The following is an 8458-nucleotide window of genomic DNA, read 5'->3' on the forward strand; positions in this document are numbered from 1 at the left end:
CTTTTCACATACATTCTATATATGTTTATCATTTACATTTGGAAAATACAATTTTAAATTCTAAGGTTTCTTCTAGACCAGATGTTCTTAACCTGGGTTTGATTGAATTCAGGTTAAGAACAACTGGTGTTGTTAAAAAAACACACAAAATTCCGCTAGAAGCCTTTTCTTAGCCACTTTTTATGAAAACATAAAATACAATTTTGCGCAGAAAAAGCCGTACCCTGAGTCAAGTTGACTAAGTAATTTCCATCTAAAATGCACAAATAAACAAATCAGATCAGTTTTGCCATAACAAAAGAAACTTTTCATCTCTTAGCTAAGCCAAAGAATTGGAAAAACAATATATAGAAAGTTGCCTAAAACCAAGATTTCTTAGAGAATTTTCAAATATTCGATGAGGCACTCTGCCAAGGTAAGACTGATTTTGATTCCCACAGCAATAGTACACAGATGATAGAGATTGTTGTTTGTAGACCTCTGAGTCAAGTAGCCAATTAGAAACTTTACTTCAACGTGACAGCACTGCATACAAGTGGCTTCAGTTAAAAGTAGTTTATATCCATTCCTCCACCGTGTGATGAGTAGAACCACAAACTAGTCATTTGTGAACAATCCCTCTAAGATTGAGTAGGATGTCTGCTTAGATTATTGAAAACAGGGGCTGTACGTGTTTCTTCAGCGCATTGTTACACATAAAATGGCTCTGTGATCGTACATGCCTGAGTTCCATCACTATAGAACGATGATTGAAAACATGGCCAGTTGCAGAGCGCAATTTAAAATTGGGTTTCATTCTTGTCAGATTTGTGACTTTTTTGGAATTCAACCCCAAGCTGTTGTTTGCAGGTCAGGGATTTTAGAGCACTAAGCCACTAGGTTAATTACAACTGGAATTACAAATCTGAAACAAACTACCATAAGAGCATGAAAGTAAACACAATGAAAAAAGTACCACTACACATAATTAGCATAGATGCTATACATGATATCCCAATTGTCAGTCCCAAGTAAGGAATGTAAAGTTGTCAGTGAAAATGCTCACATTTTATGACACGAAAACATCAGTATTCAAAGATGTTACTGATGCATCATGGTTATGTTAATTGTTTTTTGTTTTGTTTTATTATTTGTGATTTGGTTTCTCTCTGATATTCAATGAGATACTAAAGATATTTGAGCTGCGTAAAAAAGGAAATCACCTGATGATGGAAAGAAGCTGGGATAAGAAAATTACAGAGTCTAACAAACAATAGCTAGGCCCTCTCTTTGTTGACCTCAGGCTGGCCAGCAAGTTCAACTATTCACACCAGTTCTCTAGATTTAGGCCATTTCACTCAAAGAACAGCAAGCACAGATCTTCAAGTAAATCTTATACACTAAAACGTAATAGTTACTGATGCAATTATATTATCTCAATAGTATAAGATATTTGTTTGCTTTGTCAAACTCTTTTACATAATCGGTATTTTTCTATCACTTGTGATTGATTTTGATGCTTGATATGATCTGACTGTCATGATGTTTATAAATTAAAGTCATCGAAATTTCCTCGCAATTCAAACACTCAGAAGAAAATTACAAGCAAAATGACATCACTAGTTGTTATCTTCACAATAGCGGCGGATATCAGCTGTTATGTTCAAGTTGAAGCATTACGCTTCTTCAGTCTGTTGGTGTCTTTGCATTTATGGACATCATAACCTCATATGTGCTTGGTATGAACATTTTTATCGGGATCAAGTTTTATCAATTTTAATCTTGAAACGTTTTGGCAAATAGATCACCAATCTGGTAATCAAATTGCCAGGATGTTTAGATTGATTAGATCTGGTGATCTGATAATCTGGTGATTATATCAAGCATGATAAACAATTGAAAATGATAAAAAAACAGTAATAATTTCTCATAAAACTTCCTAAAATTTTATGTACTTTCATCTTTATATATAAATATCAAGATTTCATTCCAACTACATACACAGGGTATTTCAAGGAAGTTAATAACAGGTTAGTCTGATCAACCCTGCATAGGCATAATAACTTAATAAAAACCGCAAATAAAAATTTGGAGAGGTATCCTTTCCAGAGTTTCAAAACAGATGGTCATGTACCAGATTTTCAGTAGCAGCAGACAGAAAGGTAATTGGAGTTTGCTCTAAATAATTTCTTAATTATTTCTCAAACAATTTTTTAATTAAGTTTTTGAGGTTTGTGTAAACTTAGTATAGAAGAACTCTTACTGCCAAGAAACCACACTTGTGTCTGTGGTAGGTCAGCGCTCTCATATAGGTGTTTATTAGTAAATAACTAGTGGTTTTCCATATCACAAACTAAAAATCTACAACATGTCTATAATTAACACTAGTTAGCCTGCTATCTTTAGTATCACAATATAGACATCTATAATAGCTTTATTATTAGCTGTAGATAGTCTGTGATCTTTCATATCAATTAATAAGAATGCTTATGGGTTTTATTTATAACAGAATGTCATCAACAATTTCTTTTTCTATTTAACACATTAACAACCTGCCCTTTCCAAGGACTACTTACCACTCTCAATTCTAACACACTCCAAGGTCAGTTGTGTTCAACCAAGCGTGTGTTCCTTTATATATTAACACTTCCTTCGTATAGTAACACCTCCTCTGCTAACATAATATTTTTATGAAGGATCATGCTCTACCTAACGTGTGTTCTTTCATAGTATGTTTGCATATTCTTGTTTGCATAACTCAAAACTCTTGGCTAACATAATATTTTTATGAAGGGTCATGCTCTACCTAACATGTGTTCTTTCGTATTCTCTCAATTGTTTGCATAACTCAGGACTCTCTGCTAAAATAATATCTTTATGAAAAGTCATGTTCAACCTAGCATGTGCTCCTTGATATCATGTTGATTGTTTGCATAACTCAGGATTCTCCACTAGCATAAAATTTTTATGAAGGGTCATGCTCAACCTAGCATGCGCTCCTTCATATTTTGTTGATTGTTTGTACATGCATAACTCAAGACTCTCTGCTTTTACAATATCTTTATGAGGAGTAATGCTCAAGCTAGCATGTGCTCCTTACTTGGTTGATTATTTGTATAATTAGTATGCACAACCTTTACTATTGATGTTTTATTGACAGCGCTGTAACTTTAATTCCGTATAATTTACACAAATCATTTCTCTTGATCATTATTAGACAGCTTTTATAAACCATTCAGCACTCTGCACAGTCAGCATGCAGATCTGGAGCAGCACCCGTCGAGTCACTCTTTTGTTCACAACAACGGCTCTTCTGATTTCCCTCGTTTATATAATGAGGAGTTTTCATAGAAAAACTCTGTTTCATTTCTCAGGTAAGAATTGAAAGCATATAAAACATTTAGTAGGTTTTTTTGTGAGCTGGCTCTTGTGATTTACTCATTCTAATATTAAGGAGATGCAAGTCAAAGCAGTAAATTATTCAAGTTGTACCTTGATTTAGTTTTCTTTGTTTTTCTAATATGTCGTTCAACACTACCTTTCAAACTCTATTTCATAGTAACTGAATATTCTATCTACACATTTATTATCCACCTCTATAATTACTTTTTACTCACTGCAGAGATGCAAACACTGTAAACTTGTATATGAGGTGATTAGAAACCAAATAAATTCATTGCAAGTTTAGATCTGGTCACAATAGGCCTTTGGATAACTTAAACACATTTGATGTAGGTCAGCCTACACTATCAAGCTGACCTTTTGCATGTAGAAAATCAGTTAGATAAGCTATCTCGGAATTTTGACTTCTCAACAGTTAAATTTTTGATTTCTATATAGTTAGGCCACTTCGGTCAGTTTAAGAAATAACCAGATGCCCTGCAAGTTTGCGTTATTAGTTATCACTGGATACAAAATAGCACTGCCAGTCTTTACAAATCATTAAAACTTTCACTAATACTTCCTACAGGTTTTTAATGAAAACTGTTCTTTTATTTTAGATTTTGTTTATTATTTTAGGTGGTACTTTTTTCTGAGCGTTTTAACATCAAGAAATATTTGTTGATTTTGATATCGAAACATCCGAGTTATCAGATCACGTAAAACAACAACCAAAATCTCAAATAGTAAAAAAATATTTGTACTTTCAGATAAAATATTTTAAAATTTGTTGTTAAAAACATTTAATTAACGCTGTCAGTTACTATCCTTCCTATACAGTTCTTCTAGATTAAATGGCTACTGTTGGGTGTTGTAAGCTAACAATCACTGACAAGAATGATTCTATCCCAATAAACAATCATTTGACTTATTACGAATAACATTAATTTGCCGGCAAGTTTCATCAACAGCTGGATATTCCAAGCTGCAGAGCGTGAAATTATCTCTTGTCTTCTCTTTAAATTCAACCAGCAGTAGCGAAAGGCACAAAAACTGGTAGCAGTTGATGTTAATGTATTCAACTCGTGTACCGTTTACTATAACAAATATCATTATTAGTACCCTGACAGTACTGGTCACCGTAATAGATCATAAGGTGTAATAACTATGTGTGCAACTATTCTCAAATGCTAATAGGTGATTGATTTGTGCAGAAGGTACCATGCTGGGCAATGAATCTTCATGTTCTGAGTTCAAATCATCTATGGTGCAAAATGTTTTGGCCACTTTCAACAGCGGCTTTAGACAAAAGCACCGATGGAAAAATAAGGCTCTAATTTTAGCAGCAAATTTTAAATTAAAACATTCAAGGTATTGGAAATGAAGGTTGGGATGTACTTTGCTAAAACATTTTTGTAAGCATCGTTGTATTTGTCAAAAAGCCTTTTACTAAAACTAAAGAAATGTGCGGGCTACGAATTTGATCTTATTATTGATTACAAGGTAATGAAGTTGGCTTGATATTGTCATAAGTACATATCTTAGAATTTTACAGCTATATATGATTTAAGATCATCAGCTTTTGGCTTGGAGAGGGTCAGTAAGAAGCAAATATATATTCTTAGTTTGCGTAAATAACTCCACTTTGAGTTGTCACGACAAACACTGAAACGTGCGGCAGCAATGTTAAAAGAATCTGATTATATACTGAGTGAAATAAAAAAGTAAAAGAACTAAAGAAACAATTAAAAAACATAATATTGCATTCCTCATAAACAGCAGAAAAGGAAATATTGGTCCCAGTGATCCCTCCTACTTTGCGGGTGTTATGCGCCAAGCCAAGGGTTTCTGGTTTCTGTGAAATAGACACAAAATATCTTTCAAGTAACAGCCATACTTTAGCGCTTCAACAAACTTAAGCTATTGTAATTGCTACACATGCAAGTATATGTTTCATTGCTGTACATACTAAACATGCAAGTATATGTTTCATTGCTGTACATGCTATACATGCAGGTATATGTTTCATTGCTGTACATGCTAAACATGTAAGTATATGTTTCATAGCTGTACATGCCATACATGGAAGTATATGTTTCATTGCTGTACATGTCATACATGCAAGTATGTTTCATTGATGTACATGCTATACATGCAAGTATATGTTTCATTGCTGTATATGCTATACATGTAAGTATATGTTTCATCAATGTACATATTATACGTGCAAATATATGTATCATTGCTGTACATACTATACGTGCAAGTATATGTTTCATTGCTGTACATAATATACATGCAAGTATATAATTCATTGCTTTACATGCTATACATGCAAGTATATGTTTCATTGCTGTACATGTCATACATGCATGTATATTTCATTGCTGTACATGCTATACATGCAAGTGTATGTTTCATTGCTGTACATGATATATATGTAAGTATATGTTTCATCACTGGACATACTACACATGCAAATATATGTATCATTGCTGTATATACTATACATGCAAATATATGCTTCATCACTGTACATACTATACATGCAAGTATATGTTTTGTTGTTGTATATACTATACATTCAAGTATATGCTTCATTGATATACATACTATACATGCAAGTATATGCTTCATTGCTGTATATACTATACACACGAGTATATGTTTCATTGCTGTACATGTTATACATGCAAGTATACATTTTTCTACATGCAGCAGACTTGTGTAGTATATTGTATATACAATATTGAAACTTATAAGAGATTAATAGGAACTTAACAGAAATTTTTGTTTTATCATTTACGGTTATTTTTTATGCTTGAGGTGATCAGACTGTCAGGATGTTTCGAAATTGAAATCTGAAGAACTTCATCGAGGCTAAAACAATCAGAAAAAAATAAATGCAAGATGATGTCACCATTTGCTACCACTGCTATAGATGGTATTAGCTATTGCATTGAAGTGGCAGTCTTACCCGTCTCTATTCTATCATTCTCTTAACAACGGTTACTATTGACATCATAAAGATGTCATAATCACACTTTTGTTTGGTCTGAGAGTTTTAACAAGTTTTGTCAATTTTAGTGGTTAAGCATTATGGCAGTCCGATAACCTCAAACATCAAAAACAATTGCAAATGATAGCAAAATACTTTCTTATAAACTTTATTGAAATTTTGCCAAGCTCATTTTTAGCTCACTGTTAAAACTCATCATTTTAGATCAGTCTTTGCTGAGCACTTCTAACCATCCAGTAAAACTGTATGGAGTTGGTAAAAAAGTCATATATAAACCTATTGACATCTGCCATAAAGGAAAGTTTCTTGAAGAATATCAAAATCCATGCTGGATTACACAACAGTAAGTCGAAACCTGTAATCATTGTCAGAGGAGGATCAATACACCGCTTGTAGAGAGCTGAGAAATCAAGTAGATAGGCATTCTGCAAATAGATTAAGTAGAAACTATACCCTTAGCAAATATGTTATTCTCTGCAGCTGTTTTACTATGTTTCCATTATGCAAACAGTGAGGATTTAGAATTGTGTGCATGCTGTGTTACCATGTAATGAGTGTTTTTATGGAGACTTGCATGTTAAAGATTAACATGGCTCTTTATTAAAACAGATAAGGGATTCTACACCAAAGATCTTAGCGGTTCATTCCTGTCTCACTTAAAAGCATGGTTTTGAAATAGAATTGACCGAAGTGTGGGAATGTTTAAAATGGAGTAGCTTAAGCTACTCCATTTTAAACATTTTAAACAGAAATGCTGTGCAATTGCACAGCATTTCTTGCACACTATTCGCAACTGCTGTTTCCATCTTTGCAAGCATGAAACATCAGATAAAAAAATTTTAGAACCAAATCTCGCTTGACTTGCAGTTTCTGTCGTTTCCATTTTATGGGCTATATGCTAACTTACCAATTAACTACATCACGGAAACAGTGATGAACATGTGACCATGTGATGCATTATTGATTACTCAATGGTGAGTCGTAGATTCATCATGTTAGTTATTGTAATAATATCCGTTAGTGACCAGAATGGCATTTTGATGTAGACACTTGAGCCAACATTCTATTTGCAAAGCTACTTAGAAGTGTAAAGTGACACTCATGCTTGGCCAAAAGAGTAGCGGTGCTCGTGTATTACATTGTGTTTTGCGTTAGGAATATATTTTTGTATAATTACATGAATATCACAAGTTAAAGCTACAACAACTTGCTATTGCAAACATGTACATAGTTGGAAAGAATAAGTAGAAACTCTAGATTTCCACCGGGCCAAGTCACAAACTTGCCAAAATTGAGGCGTTCTTTACACACAAGCAGGAAGGAAGATCAATGAAATCAAGTGGGTTATAAAACAGATAGATGGGTAGTTGACATAATAGAGAGTAAAGAGTAGCAGGATGAGGTAGAAGAGTAGGTGTGAGCATAAATCAGCAAGCAAAAAAATTGACGCAAGTGAGTAAATATGCTGCTCGGGTCAGTACTCTAGAGAAAAATTAAAAAAATGTACAAGAAACTTGGTTTTCTAGAGTTTCTATTCTGTTTGTGCTCTTTTAATTTATTTTAGAAGATTAACTTGCGCACCGAGAGTTATGCTTCTTGGGTTCCATAAATCTGGCACATCAGACATTTTCAAGTGGTTTACTAAACATCCCAGCATCAGTGCTATAAATAAGGACTATTTTACTGATGGTACAACCATGACAAACAAATGCCCTTTAAACTGGATAGAAGCGTATAACAGGAAATCAACGTAAGTATTAGAAGCTTATTTAATTTCTGTTAAGATGTAAAATTCATTACTGTTCCAGAATTTTTGAGTCAAACTTTATGCAAAACTTTCTAAAACTATGACTTACATTTCTTCTAAAGTTTAAAAGCTGTTTAAAACATTTTGTTACTTTAAGACAAAATAATATTTAGTAGACGAAAGCTTTAAATGCATTAAAAGTTGCATGCACTACGTCGAACTGCTATCGATCATTGATTTGTTATAGATACCTTGAAAAGAAAAAAAATATATTTTGTGACTGTCCAGGATGTGCCCTGATACGTAACATTCTAGATGAGAATGCAACTCAC

This window comes from Watersipora subatra, chromosome 11 (assembly GCF_963576615.1).
Source record: "Watersipora subatra chromosome 11, tzWatSuba1.1, whole genome shotgun sequence".
NCBI classification, from domain to species: domain Eukaryota; kingdom Metazoa; phylum Bryozoa; class Gymnolaemata; order Cheilostomatida; family Watersiporidae; genus Watersipora; species Watersipora subatra.